Source organism: Adiantum capillus-veneris, chromosome 14, assembly GCF_014529385.1.
Source record: "Adiantum capillus-veneris isolate H3 chromosome 14, ASM1452938v2, whole genome shotgun sequence".
In the NCBI taxonomy this organism is placed as follows: Eukaryota; Viridiplantae; Streptophyta; class Polypodiopsida; order Polypodiales; family Pteridaceae; genus Adiantum; species Adiantum capillus-veneris.
The window spans coordinates 151201904-151217860 of NC_140944.1; positions in this window are offsets into that span (position 1 = coordinate 151201904).

Here is a 15957-nt window from a genome sequence, read left to right on the forward strand (position 1 = left end):
AGGCTGAAGTTAGCCATCTCCCAAAGAGAGCCCCAAGACCTCCATTGCAGGCTCTCAAAGATCTCCATTGCAACTTCAAGCTCTCCATAGAAACTTCAAGCTCACCCACACAGTAACACCATCAACATACCCTTCTAAACAGCATTCAAGTATCCATGGCTAACCAAGGTGGAAATAGACGCCCCAAACCCATCATTCAAAGCATGGTTCTTAACAACTCGAAGGATGAGGAGCAACAATGGGAACTTCAAGTTTTTCAAGAAGGTGCTTGGGTCTATATGCAACCTTCCGTAACTTGTCCCCATCGTGTTTACCAAAGAAAAAACATTGATCAAAATTGGAATGGAAGGCTTCTAGGCTTCAAGCAGGTTGGTAATTTCATCAGATACTAGGACTCAATTTGGTGCAGTTTGAGACAACCAGATCTCTTTTTCCATCTACATATCTAGTAAAACAAGAACACAAAATGCATTGGCCTACATAAAAATGTTAGAATGAAAGAAAGTGGGTGGTCGCCTTCAAAAAATTCTCTTTAACTTTGTAGTGTTGCTATGTGTACCTCTAGTTAATTACCCTCTTAAAACAAATAAGCAAGAAAAGGTTGAAATCCTAGTGTTCCCATGTTCATACTTCTCAACCCAATGGTCCATAGGTGGTTCAAAGAGTTCCAACCTCCCTAAGGCCTTATGTAGGCCAAAAGGTCGCTCTCTATAGTTGAAGGCCACAACCTGGCACTACTGGGCATCCCGAAACAGTCCACAAATGGTCCCAAGGGTTGCGACACCCCCTAAGGCTTTATGTAGACCAAAAAGGACATTTCCTACATAAGGGATGGGGATCTATGGAATTCATCATTGATGATCTTCTACCATTGTTTCTTTTTTTCTTTTTTTTGGTGTGGGATTTTGTGGGAGGTGGAAGTGTGTGTGTGTGTGTTGGAGGGGGGGGGTGTTCCAAAGCGCATGTTCATTGCATGTTTGTGCCAAAGTTTGCATTTAGGTCACACCATTACGTATGCAAGGCACCCCACATCTGGAGTTTACATCAAGCTTGTGTCAGTTCGCGCTTAATTCATAACAAGTTTACAAGCATCGAGTTTCTCTTGAGTTTATATTTTGATCTATGTCTAGTGTTCTTTTGTTGCCTCACAACACTGAATTTCAGCCACGTATCTCCTCCGAAAGTAAGGTGTTCTTTAATGAAAAGAAGGACCATTTGAAACACTTGAGCTCAACTTTCATGGCGAGTATCTTAGAAGATAATTCAATGTATCATATAAGAATGCATGCCTTAAATGTGAATTAATGTCAATTTCCTTGAGGTGTAGAAGATATTGTGGAATAACATCTTTTCTCTAAGAAGTACTAATGAAGGTGTGGTCACAAATTTTCCTTAACCGAAGTTAGGTATTGAGAATTTATCCCCCTTGTATGGGATTAGACATTGCCCATTACACATAAGGTGTTCCCAAATTGAGCACATATGGTGTATATTGTGTCATAATGTGACGGAAGAATGAGATTATGTGATTCTTAACACACCTTCCAAGTTGGGTTCGTGGCAAAGTCGATGTGGGAAGGGATTTAAGAGGTTGCCCATGGCAATGAAAAGGAACCTAATCTCGTACTTTGCATACTTAAATAGTCTTGTAGTTTCTCTCTTTCAAGCCTAGTTAGTACCTTAGATTTATAAGCGACCTTAATATTGAAAAATGTTTCTTTTGTAACTGCCTATTTGAGTAGGGGGTTCCTCAACGGGTAATGTAGGTTGATTAATCAACATATGGTGATTTTTATGTAGACCCAATACTTTGATGTAAACATAGTACAAATGCTTGCAAGCAAGGATCGGTTTTCTTTTCATGTCTTTATTTTGAAAATATGGACATGAAAAATAGGGTTCTGTCTACACAACCACTAAGTAAGAGTTCTCTCTTTGAGGTGAAAGTTCACATGGCAGTTCTTGACAACTATTATTCATGGAGCACAAGAGCAATCAAGGCCTCTAAGATCGTAATTCACTTCTCTGCTTCCCTTGATATCCCATGTCACAATTTTTTGCTATGACTATATTAAGGAGTAATAGTAGAAAATGCTCCTTGAATAAATTCTAGAAGAAACCCTGCATGCTCAATAGACTCCACCCGTCCTTTGTGATGTTAGTTCCCCTTTGCATAGGTCACAACAAGGGATGGTCAGGATTTGTTTGCACACTGTGATCCACCTTTTGTGTGTGGACAAGGTCAACACACAACTAGATTCATATGTCCCTTTGGCTTTGTGGATCCTATATAGTTCCTCTCTGGCCAAAAGTAGAGTGCTAATAGCCCTTGGGATCTACTATGCAATATGTTTGTGCATTTCTTTCCTTTAATTACAACAAGGCATCTTCAATGGCTATGAGCAGAAATTCTTCTCAATGTCCAATTCCCATTTGCAATCTTCTCCTCAACATGAAATTCTTGGTTGTCAAACCTCCCTCTAGTCCAACCAATAGCAATATGACAAGGTGGCAAAAAACTCTGAAGATAACACGAGAGTCGAGTACTAAGGCAACAAGTGCAACGTGCTTTTGTTTGCAATGCATGTGGTCACATGGTTCTTGAGCTTTAGGTACTAAACTTGTTATGGAGAGGCAATTGGATGTGGTAGTAAATTTGCAACATGCAAGCTTGAGCAACAAGTCTATGACCCTAGAATCACTGTGGAGTATGAAAAGCTTGTAACAGGTGTTGAGTCAACCTTCAAGGACCATTCCTAAAAAATGTTATTGCAAACCCTGCAAACAATGTCAGCTTCTTTCAACTCATCTATAAGTGCAATTAGGCTAAGAAGGGATTAGTGGTGCTCACTAGGGAGAAGCTCTTCATTCTTGCAACAACAAGTCTACATGCTAAGAGGTAATTTCTTTACCATCCTTAGGAGCTTGTAATGTTTTTTTAGATTCATCTCTTTGCCTACAAAAAGTAGAGATCTTACACATGCTAGTCACATGTAAGGCCAAAGACAACATGGCCCATTGCATGTTTGGGGATAAAGAAAATCCTCCTCCACACACATAAGGAGTTCTAATGGGAGGCTACAATGTCCAATGCGGAAGCCATGGTGGAGGAGATGCAAAGCTTGGAGGACGATCTGCTTGTAGGATTCTCCGAGTAGGTGTATTCAATTAAGTCGCATGGTTTACTATTGAGTGGTGCATGGTTCTAGTAGGTATATCCAATTAAGTAGCAATTCATAATTGTTGTTGAGTGGGATGTGCAGGTATTGTATTGACCAGAGCTTCTTCACATTGATGCATGAGTTGTATTTCGAGCTTAATGCTACGAAGGCTACCAACAAGCTCCCCAAAATATACGAGATGGTTGGTTTATAGGCATGATCACACAACCTGGCCCAACTAGTGAGATTTATTTAGTGCCCTTGAATAATTCTTTTTTGCGCGCGTTTCATCTTTGCTTGCAAATGGGTGTGACAACTCATCGCTAATGGAGTACTAGAGGTGATGGCGTTGCTCATAAGGTCATGCATTGTGCCAAGTAGCAAGAAGGATATGTTGTCTGCATTATGAAAGGACCGTGAAGTCACCAAATGGGAGCTAGTCCAATGCCTCGGTGTCTTGTTATCCACTTGGCACACTTGCGAGAGGGGAGGCCAAGCTGGGTTTGAGTTTGATTTGGCCGAGCGTGAACAACACAATCATGGCAAGGTCCCTACATCATTAGGTTCACCATCATGGTGAGGGCCCAAAAACAAAGGCTCCACTACCAAGTCACACAGAACCCCTTCCCCAAAAATTCCATTGGAAGAGGGTGGTTTGGATAGTAGGAATATCCATAAAGTAGCTACTCCTAGAGTAGCCTTCGTGAAATAGGAACTTTGAACAAAATGGTGGCTAGGAAAGGAATGTAAGGCATAAAAACAATGAAAACTTGTACTTTATGTTGGGATGCAGGCTTTTGTTGCATCTCTTGTGTGAACAATCTCTTCCACCTAAAAAAGTGACATGTCACTAACCTATGTGAAGAACCTCTTACAATCCATGTGTAAAGCATAGGCACTTGTGTTTGTGTATAAGCACCCACATATATGCTTCATGTGTCAAAAGGTTTCTTCTTTGTATTTGCCTATATAGAGGCACATTATGCTCAATAAAACTAAGTCTATTATTTTGCAACCATACTCTATTGTATTGTGTGCTTAAATCAAAACCTCAGCTAATTCTACTGTAACCATGCTTATGTCATAAATGGCACCCTAACCTATCCACCTTAACCTATCAAGTGGTATCAGAGCTGCTGACGGTTCCACACCTAGGCCTGTTAACCTCTTCATTATTAACCTCTTCATTTGATTGCCATTAGTAGCTTAATTAGTTGCACTTAATCTTTTGCATTATTAATAAAATTTACTCCTTAATCATCACCTGGGATCTGAGCATGCTCCACTACCCATGATGCTTAGGTAAGAGGGAGTTAATTCTACATAATTTTTTTAATTGGTTTTTGAGTTTTAGTGTCAATCTCCTTGCACAATTTTGATCTTCATTTAGTTATTTTGAAATAAGAAGATGCTTGCATTGCTTGTATGTGAGGAAAGTGTTCATCAAAAGCTTTTCATAGACTATATGCATGTTTTAATTGGATTTCGGAAGGTCAATTAATGCTTTGATCAAAACCTTACACTACACTAAGTTCATTCTCTGATTTTTTTTGCAGTAGGACAAAACAACAGTGTGTAGTGTGTGTAGTGTGTGGTGTGTGTGTGTGTGTGTGTGTGTGTGTGTGTGTGTGTGTGTGTGTGTGTGTGTGTGTGTGTGTGTGTGTGTGTGCGTGTGTGCGCGCGCTTGAGAGCATTTAATGCTCAAAAATATTTTTCTTTTGGGTGGAAAAGTCTCTGAACTTGTTTGGATTTTTTTTTATTTTCTTGAAAGGCCACATTTATTAGAAGGTCAAGTTGCTGCCGACCTGCCATTCGACCTGCCATTTGATTTATAACTCATCTTTTGTCCGGCCAAGGAAAGCTCGTCTTAAAGTTGTTGCAGCTCCTCAGTTCAAGCCTAAGGCTCACCCTATGCTTGCTATTGGTACCTATTCATAAACATGCTCATTGACTCGTTGTGCAAATTAGTTGTGCAAACTTCAGAGGCTTGCTCGAACCTCATTATATGTTATTAGCCATCGACTATTGTTTCCCACTCCCACTCGCACACTAAACTCTCATTGGACCCCTTTGTCTCCTGGCACATAGGAATCAGGCAAGCCATTGGGCTACTAAATGCTCATTGGACCCCTTGGGAGACTATCCAATAGTCTTCTAGAGAGCTTAATTCTTATTGGTTCTTTATTAAGTATTTTTAAATGAATTAAACTAGATTTACTCTAGCCTAATTCTCATATCCACCTCCATGGCCATCCAATAGGATTTGAGTGTGGACATCTCGGCTAGGGAGCTGACATGTGTCCCTCATTCCCTTTGTGTAAAGGAAGCTTGTGTGTGTGTGTGTGTGTGTGTGTGTGTGTGTGTGTGTGTGTGTGTGTGTGTGTGTGTGTGTGTGTGTGTGTGTGTGTGTGTGTGTGTGTGTTTCTCTCTCATCCCCTACTTGCAAGGATCGCCCCCTCCTTTGTAGGAATTTTGATGACTTTTTGGTACACACACAAAGCATCCAATTTCCCTAGTGTTTGACCTTTGGACACAACCTTTGAATTTTGGGACCTTAGCATTTTGGAAGTCTTAATGGAGTGAACCTTAGGGTCTTTAAAGCCCATTGTTGCACATTGCTCTTTTGCAGATGGCCCCCCCTTTGGATCCCTATTTTTCCTCCTTTGGATCCCTACTGTGGCTGGTTTGCCAGCTTAACCAATATTCTAGCTTTTTCTCTCCTGACACTTCCCCAAATTAAATGATCAGTTTAACATGAGAAAATCATTTAGATGAATTAAATATTAGTTATTATGACATTACCTCTCTCTTGAAATCATAGTCGTCCTCGACTACAGAGTAGAGAAGATAAAGCCTATTCATTAATCCTTTTTCTAGCGGGTAGAGGATCCCTATCTTACCCTACGACATCGTTCTAGAATGGATGACTAGTCCATCTGGCGCCTGAGAGCCTAAGCTGCCGCAAGCATGTCTGCACATTAGTCCTATCAATCTTCCAAAGTAGAGTGACAAGCTCTACTTGGTGTTAAGGAGACGTCGTCTCCGCAAACTTGATTCTAAGCATGCATACTACTTCACATTTGTGCAAAATAAAGAAAAAAGAGAGTCTTATAAGACAAAAATTTGTTCATTTTTACATTTGCTTACTCTAGGGAAGCATTGTAAGCATTGACAAGGTTTAGGTTATCCTTTAATTGTATGCCTTGCATTCATCTAGCATCTTCAAAAGAATAATTCTTAAACTTAATAAGCTATCGTCGGATAGTCTTACCGCCTCTTAATACCTTGTCTTCATGTCGGAGAATGGACTCGGGCTCCAGCACCTCTTCTTGGTCCTTGATCTCCGATGGGTCTTCAATAGTTGGTTATTGAGGTGGCTCTCCTTTGTAAGGCTTTAGCAGGCTCACATGGAAAGCATTGTGTATGAGCCAATGGCCGAGCAACTTGAGTTGATAGGCCATCTCATTGATTGGTCTAAGAATCTGGAAGGGACTATAGTACCTTTTTGCTAACTTAGCATAGTACTTTTGGTATCCCATAGGATTCTTGCCCGTCGTGTGCCTTAATCGAGCCTTGGGAAATTTAAGTAAGACCCAATCATTTTCTTTAAAGGTTTGGACTCTTTTGTGCTTATCAGCAGTAGCCTTTTGCCTTTGTTGTGAGATAGAGATAGCATCCTTAATCTTTTGGAAAGATTCTTGTAGGTCTCGGCTATACTCATCTACAGCGAAGATCTTCCTGTGTACCTTAAGTAGCAGGGGACTTTTTTATCTTCCCTCAATTACCTCAAAAGGTGATTTTCCTGTGGAAGTATGTACAGTGTTATTGTAGGCATACTCTACTAAGGGTAAGTACTTCTCTCATTGGGATCTTTGATCTACTTCCGTTACATAGGCTTTTAGTAGATCAAGAATTGTTAGGTTAGCTATTTCACTTTGGCCATCCGTTTCTGGGTGATAGGCCGAAGAGAAGTTTAGCCTTATCCCTAAATTCTCAAAGAGACCCTTCCAAAGATTACTGGTCATTCTAGGATCTCTATGTGACACTATGGACATCGGCAAGCCATGATACTTGAAGATTTGTGATATGAAGAGGGTTGCCATTTGATGGGCTTTGAAAGTCTTTTTTACAAGTATAAAATGAGCTTGTTTACTGAACCTATCTACTATCGTCCATATTCCCGTATTCCCATGGATAGACTTAGGCAATCCAAAGATAAAATCCATGGATATGCTGTCCCATGGTGAATTAGGGATTGGCAAAGGTTGAAGCAATCCAGGTTGCTTCTCTCTATCAAACTTCGTCTTTTGGCATACCACACATTTAGAAACATACTCTTGTATGTTTTCTTTCATGGTAAGCCAATAGAAATATGTTTCAATCCCTTTTAGGGTGAAATGAATCCCTTTATGCCCCGCATAAGGAGGAGCATGAGATTCACACATTACTTTCTCATGTAGTGAGCTAGTAACACATAGTCTATTACCATAGAGAAGATAACAATCTTGTAAGGTAAATGGTTCCTCTTTCTTCCCTAATGCAAGGGCTGAAATCACATCTCTAAAATCGGGATTAATAGCATACTCATCTATCATAGAAGATAGATCATTGTGAGTTGCTATGGAAACCGCATTCACTCTCGGCCATCTTGAGAGTGCATTGGCTACTTGATTATGCTTGCCAGCAATGTGAGCAATATGAAAATGAAACTGCGAAAGGAAATTTTCCCACCTCATTTGTTTTTTGGAGAGCTTGGTCTGTGTCATAAAGTACTTAAGACTTTGGTGATCCGTTCACAGAATGAAAGGAGTCCCCAAGAAGTAGTGCTTCCATGAGTCTAAGGCATGTAGAACTGCGAGGAGTTCCTTTTCATATATGCCTAGAGCTTGCTCAACAAGGTCGAGCCTCCGATTTTCATAGACTATGGCGTGCCCTTCTTGGAGCAAGACAGCTCCAAGGCAATCACCACAAGCGTCACATTGGACCTCAATGGCTTTGAGAGATCCGGCAGTGTAAGCACAGGTTGAGAAATAAGCTTTTCTTTAAGCTTTTTGAAAGCATTGTTCTCCTTGGCAGACCATGTATACATAACGTTTTTCTTTGTTAGGTCATGTAATGGTCCTCCAATTTGTGAGAACTTTTCTATGAAGCGTCTATAGTATGCACGCATACCTATAAAGCTTCTTAGTTCATGAAGATTCAGGCCATCCTTTTAGTACCTCTAACTTTGATGGATCCATTTGGATGCCATCTTGAGAGATAATGTGACCTAAATATTGAATCTCTTGCAAGAAAAATTCACTTTTCTTTCGATTAACATAAAGTTTATTCTCTCTTAAGACTTGAAATATTACCTGGAAGTGTTGCTTGTGTTCATCTAGTGAATTAGAGAAGATGGTAATATCATCAAAGAGCACTCCAGTAAAGGTTCGGCGAGGCCTGAATAGCTTCTCCATCAAGCGGTTGAATGTGGTTGGTGCATTGGTCAAGCCAAAAGGCATGACAATGTATTCGTAAAGACCAAATGTAGTGCGAAATGCAGTCTTTACAATACCTTGATCAACTATCCTTATTTGATGGTAGCCACTTTTTAGGTCAATCCTACTGAAGTAGGTGGACCCTTGTAGCTTACCAAATAGGTCTTCTACCCGTGGAATGGGAAACCTATTTTTGATAGTGATCCTATTTAGTGCTCTATAGTCGACGCACATATGATATGTGTCGTCTTTCTTTTGCACTAGTAACACAGGTGAGCAAAATGGAGATGAGCTAGGCCTAACCATGCCCGTCTCAACTAACTCATGCACTTGCCGCATAATCTCCTCTTGTTGAGCTTGAGAAACTCTATAAGGAGGTTTATTAGGCGGTGGACTTCCTAGAAGAAGTTCAATTGCATGGCCATCATTGCCTCGTTTAGGAGGTAGTTCACAAAGGGATGTCGTCAATAAAGACATCTTGAAACCCCTTGAGAAAATTGGATAACTCTAATTCCTTGTGGTTGTTTAAATTTTCTTTTGCTAAAGCATTAGGTTCATTTTGAGAATTTTTAACAAAAATCATGTACACGGAAATAAAGCTCTTTATTGACTTATTGAAAGCTTGCACATGTTCAATGGGTATGGTGTTACCCATTTCCTTAGCATCTATGTACATATCTTTTTCCCTAAACCTAAAGTAGATTCTCCTTTCAAGGAATTTAACATTGGTAGTCATGCGATCGAACCATGGTGGCCCTGCGATTACATCCTCGTGCTTGAGAGGAGAGATAAAGAAGTCCTCTTTGTCCACATAGCTTTGGACATGGAGCCTCAATTTCCCAATTAAGGGAGTGACTGAAGCTTCTTGCCCCTTGAAAGCACCATCTGCGGGTAGGACATCTCCCATCTCATAGGCTTGGATGCCTAGCTTGGTGGCCAACTCTGCGGATATGAAATTGTGAGTAGAACCAGGGTCAAAGAGAATAAAAGCATCATGTTCTCTTACCTTTTCCCAAGCATGGCATAGAGGAGATCCTTTGTGGTGAGCTTCCTCTTCTTGGATTTCGACCAAGGTAGCTCTAGGAGGCTCATGGCGGGTGTTCTTTTTTGGGACAAGCGCGGTACGCATGTCCTTGCTCGCCGCACTTGAAACAGCAGTTATCCTTGCGATAACGCTCAAGAGATAGTTTATTTTTGCCTTTGTAAACTCCCTTCTCCTTAGCTTTGTTGTTATTGGAATTGCCCTTAGGAGACTTTTGGACATTTCCCTTCCCCTTAGGCTCATTGGAGCCCTTGTTTTCTGTGGGCTTAGGATTTCTCTTAACCCTTGTTTGGAAATTGATTCAAGAAGCCACCATAGTATGGTGTATAACCGCAGATATAGTGCGTGGCCTTTGGGAGTTGGCATACTCCGCTATTTCTTCAGTTAAGCCCACACGTGAATGGATTCATAGGGAGAGAGCTTCAAGCTTCTCCATTCGGTGAGTACTTTGTCTTTGGCATCGGTGGCCAAAAACTGCTTCATAACGGAAGCTCTTAAAGCTTTCCATCTTCTTGCAACTTCACCATTTGCCCGTAGGCTATAGGCTAGATCACCATTGCCTGGTGGACTTTTGAAAGTGCATGGCTACATGGTGTAGCTTAGAGGACTCCGTGAAGCCCTCATCTACAAATACCGCATCGAATTGTTGGATAAAGGCCAAGACTTTGTCCGTAGCACCAAAGGTGCCATTGTAGAAGAGATGCTCTTTCCTCTCTCTTTGAACTTCTTAAGCTTGGACGACCTCTTCCACGTGGCATAGGATTTCCTATGGCCTCTTCTTTTTTATGGTTCGAAAGTTGAACCATCGCTTTCTTCAGAAGATGAAGAATTTGAGGAAGATGGAGAAGAGGGTGACCTCTTTCTCGCCTTTTTCTTGCCTTGGTTCTCTTTGTCCGCACCATCACTTTCTTCTTAAGAGGAAGAGGATAAAGAAGATGGAGAAGAGGGTGACCTCTTTCTCACCTTTTTCTTCTCTTGCTTTTTGTCATTTATGGTGTGAAGAAGTGTGCAATGGTCTTCTCCGTTTAGGAGGTGATGGAGAGCGTTTAGCCCTTTGTCTTCGTGGAGCCATCTCCGTCGAAGTGACAGGAGACTCACTTCTTTCTCGTTCCTTCGGTGGGGGCTCTTGAGTTCTCCTTTGAGAAGGAGATGCATCATTAAGAAGAAAATTTTTGAGCCCTTCGTATGGATCCTCTTCTTCTTCCCAAATCGGAGAGAGGCCTCTTTTGGGAGTCTCGCAAGGAGGCTTCTTAGGTACTCTCTTGTCATAGTGGGGAATTGGAGAATCCCATGAGCACGAAGCTACCGTTGGACTTCACTTTGGAGGGATGGATTGCCCATGGCTTGTTGAAGCCTAGAAACAAGGTAGTTAACAAGCATAGGGGCATCATTAGTAGCCTGCTCATTAGCAAAATCAAAGCTATCAACATTAATTTCACTCTCTTTACTATTGTCAGCCACTCTAACAACTTTTAGGTGTAAACTTTTTTTTAGGTGTACTTTGGCACTTCAAGCCCTAGTTGCTAGTTCTCTTTACCCCTTTAGAAAAGCACTCAAGCTACTGTACCCATGGCTCGAATACCATTAATTACAAGGAATAGAAGAGAGGGTCATTCAACACCAAAACAGCACCGGCTCCTGTTAAGCTTGTAATAGCTCAATAGTGGTTAAGCCGGAGGCAAGCCCCGTAGGAATCCACTATTAAGACCATAGATCTCGACGGTGATGCCCCGTTATATGCACGAAGGCAGGCGCATTGCAAGGGTAAAAAATCCCTATTCTACTTACTCAATTGCAATTAATAGTACCAACAATTTATAGCTAGCTTGAGGACCTCCCTTCTTGAGCAAGAAAAGAAAAACCTTGTCCTCTGATACCAATGTAACATTTAACGGCCTAGTAACTTGTGTGTAGCAGAAAATAACATGAACATAGTGAGAATTTTATTAGGATAGGATCCTAATGAGCATAACAAGAGTGGTTGGGTGGAGAGAGAAACAAGAATCATAACACCTAGTTAGATAGCATGAACAATACTTCAAAAGAGAGAGAAATTAAGCTATTGATAATAGTTGAGGACCAGATTTACATGGAGCCGGTCCCCCCTCCAAAAGGCTTTGTATTATAGGTTTCCCCCATCAAGGGAGACATTTTACAATACAATTCTTGTTCTTTCAATAACTAGCTAGTGCAATGAAGATGGAAGCTTCAAGCACTAAGCAAACACTTATAAAACACAACATCAATTCCCTCACGGTCTCAGACCCAAGACCTCACACACCTTTGAAGATGGTGAGAGCTAGCGGGGTATGAGAGTAGATTGAGAGGAAGAAGGAGTAGTCTTACGAGAAAGATGTACATCTCCTCACATAATCACTCAGATTAGCATAGCATAGCTTAGTAATTAGCATGGTAGAGGAGATGAGCATGCATTGACGCTTGGCTCTTGGTTAAATTTGCATCACAAAGCCAAGAGTTGTTGGTGTAGGCCTCCCTTCTCACAAGCTTGGAGTAGGTGATAAGCTTTCCATTCAAGCTTGAGAAGGAGAGAGAGAGTCTTCTTGCTTCACACATGAGCTAGTGTGAGTGTGTGTGGAATAATGCCTTGAGAAATTCAGCCCCCTCTCTCTCTTGGTCGACCCCTCATGCTATTTCCTCTTGCTAGCTTCCCATTGGACCCCTCCAGGCTTAGCCAATGAAAATTAAGTAGCATAAGTGATAGCCTTCTAACATGTGTCCCCCTTTCCCCTTTTGTGAGAGCTTTAGGTAATTAATTAATGCAACTAAATTCTCATTAGACCCCTTTGTCTCGTGGCCAATAGGAATCAGGCAAGCCATTGGGCTGTTGAATACTCATTGGACCCCTTGGGAGACTATCCAACAGTCTTCTAGAGAGATTAATTCTTGTTGGTTCTTTTATTAAGTGTATTTTAATGAATTAAATTAAATTTACTCTAGCCTAATTCTCATTGGTCCACCTCCATGGCCATCCCCAATAGGATTTGAGTGCACCTTGTGGGCATCTGGGCTAGGGAGCTGACATGTGTCCCTCATTCTCTTTGTGTAAAGGAAGTTTGTGAGTGTGTGTGTGTGTGTGTGTGTGTGTGTGTGTTTCTCTCTCATCCCCTACTTGCAAGGCTCGCTCCCTCCTTTGTAGGAATTTTGATGACTTTTTGGTACACATACAAAGCATTCAATTTCCCTAGTGTTTGACCTTTGGACACAACCTTTGAATTTTGGAACCTTAGCATTTTGGAAGTCTTAATGGACTGAACCTTAGGGCCTGGCCCATTGTTACACATTGCTTTTTTGCAAATGGCCCCCCCTTTGGATCTCTATTTTTCCTCCTTTGGATCCCTATTGTGGCCGGTCTGCGAGCTTAACCAATATTCTAGCTTTTTCTCCCCTGGCACTTCCCCATATTAAATGATCAGTTTAACATGAGAAAATCATTTAGAAGAATCAGATATTAGTTATTATGACAACATCTAACTTTACCAAATGATTTTCCCATATTAAATTGACCATTTAAATGGGAAGATAAAAGGGGAACAAGAGTTAGGATATAGATATGTGCTTCTAGACCTATCTCAATAGGGGACCAAAAGGAGAAATGGTTGCATCTCAATAGGGGTCCAAAAGGAGACGGTCTACCAAAGAGCAATGTGCAATAATTGCTTTAAGATTTACCTTAGCAAGGGACCAAGAGGAGAAATGGTTACATCTCAATAGGGGTCCAAATAGAGGTAGTCTATCAAAAAGAAATGTGCATCTAATAGAGCTTAAAAGACCTTAGGGTCAGCTTCATTAAAGACCTCCAAAAGTTAGTGTTAAAAAGTCCTTTGACCTTAGGCAAGCTAGGGCTGACCTTGAGATGGGAATCCTACCCAAGCATGAGGTGCTTGTTGGCTTGCTAACTAAAGTGGTTAAATTGTTTGTGGGAACCTTGCCCAAGCTTGATATGCTTTCCATGCTTAATTGACTAAGGTTCTTGTGGGAAGTGCAAAGTGCCTTGCACTCCGACACTTCTCACCATCTTGACACTCTTGACACTTTGTACTCTTGACCATCTTGACACTTCCCAAGATGGAGATGGAGAAGCACTCTCTCCTTGTGGGAAGTGCAAAGTGCAAGAGCTCCATCTCCTTCTCCAAGCTTGTTGAGAAGTGGAGAGACTACACCAACACTCTTGGCTATGGAATGCAAATCCAACCAAGAGCCATACTTCAATGCTTAAGCTTGTCATCTTCTTCATCTGCATTACTATTATATTATGCTATGCTAAGCAAGAAGAGTGATGATAAGTGAAGAACTATTTCTTCCTCCTATGGATGATTCTTCTTCCTCTTCCCTACCCTCATTCCCCGCTAGCTCTCTCCACATTCGAAGGTGTTTGAGGCCTTGGGATTGAGGCTTGGGATAGTTAATACTTTTTGCAAAGTTTATGTTATGCTCATGATGCATGAATCTTTCCATATTCATATCATCACCAAGGTCACAAGGAACACAAAGATTGTATTGTACCAAGTCTCTCTTGTTGGCAGAATCTATAATACAAACGTCTTTAGGAGGGGGGACCGTCTCCAAGTAAATCCGATCCTCAACTATTGTCATGTTCTCTAATACTCTCTCTCTCTTGCAAAAGTAGGCTCTACTCACAACTTCATATCAAAGAAGTTGGCCACCAAGTTGGGCATTCAAGCTTTTGAGATGGGAGATATTGTAGCTGCAGATATAGCTTTCAAGGGGTAGAAAGCCTCCGTTACTCCCTTGATTGGGAAGTTGAGGCTTCATGTCCAAAGCTACGTCCACAAAGAAGAATTTTTTATCTCAATTTTTATAGTGTGGGCATGGTAAAGCGAGTTCTTTGTCAGCATGATATTGCTAGTGTTCTCACAAAAGATGATTGTATCATCTAGTTCTCAATGTTAAAGGTTACCAAGAGTATTCATAACCATGATTCCTCACATGTTTCCATAGCTACTCCACCATCTTTAACCTTTGTACTTGATAATACCTCAACGGGTTGCTTCTTGCTACTCCAAGTAATAATACCATTGTCAAGAGAGAATACATAGCCACTTGTAGATCATCTATCCATGATATCCCTAACCCAATGTGCATCTGTGATTGTAGATAAAAAAACTGTGCATTCTCTCATATAAAACATCCCAAAATTGATAGTGATATCTCATCGTCCTTCTCGCTGCGACCATATGACTTTTACATGGCTTTGCATAAACTGACTCACAACATCCACTATTAGAGGATTCCAACACTTGTGTCATTGTCTATTTACTCATGCGCATATTTTCCATATTCATTATGTATAGTGCTATGTATAGGCATCTCGGCTCATCACTATTTCCAAATTGTATCATTATGTTTAATTTTTTTGCTTTTGTGGTTAACCATTTGTAAAAACCCTTAGCTATACATGTGAAAATGCTATTGTGTGAAGCTCATTCTTTTGAGAGCTAGGGTTAAGTGTAGAGGAGACGAAGAAGGTGGCAATGGAGACGGAGTTTCCCTCACACATAGCTAACATTGGAGCTCTAATGTAAAGCTAAGTATCTCTATCCTTTTCTCTCTTATCTTTGTGTGTTAATGTTGCTTTGATTTGTGCTTAATTACTATCTAATTTCACTTGATCACTCTCTTCTCTCTAATTCCCCACTTGTTATGCATTGGAGCTCTAATGTAAAGCTAGGTATCTATATCCTTCTCTCTCTTAACTTTGTGTATTAATGTTGCTTTGAATTGTGCTTAATTAGTATCTAAGTTCACTTAATCACTCTCTTCTCTCTAAATCCTCACTTGTTATGCATTTGCTTTATGTGTGTCCTTGATTGGAGTGTGTGTTGAAGCTTGCATGATTAGTGTAGGATTGTGCAAGACTAAATATTGCATGATTAGTGTGTGATTGCTAACAACAATTAATATCATTGTCCACAAGATTGTCAGAGATGGAGTGATGGATTGAGGCGTGTGTGCATAGATATTCTCTTCTCTTGCAGTCCCTCTTCTCTTATCTTCATTTCTTTCTCTCATTAGACTACTTTCTTGCATATTTTGTGACTCCATGCCTCCATGCGCTAGCTGGGTATCGATCCATTTATGGATTGACATTTTGTGTAGATGGATTGCATTAGCACGGTTGTCAGGGTTCCAATGCCTAAGATAGAGAAGTCAATAGTTTAGAAGATTCTTCAATTTTCAATGAGTATAGAGTAATTAAGATTAGGGTTTTGATTAGTTGCAAAAAATGAGTGATAGA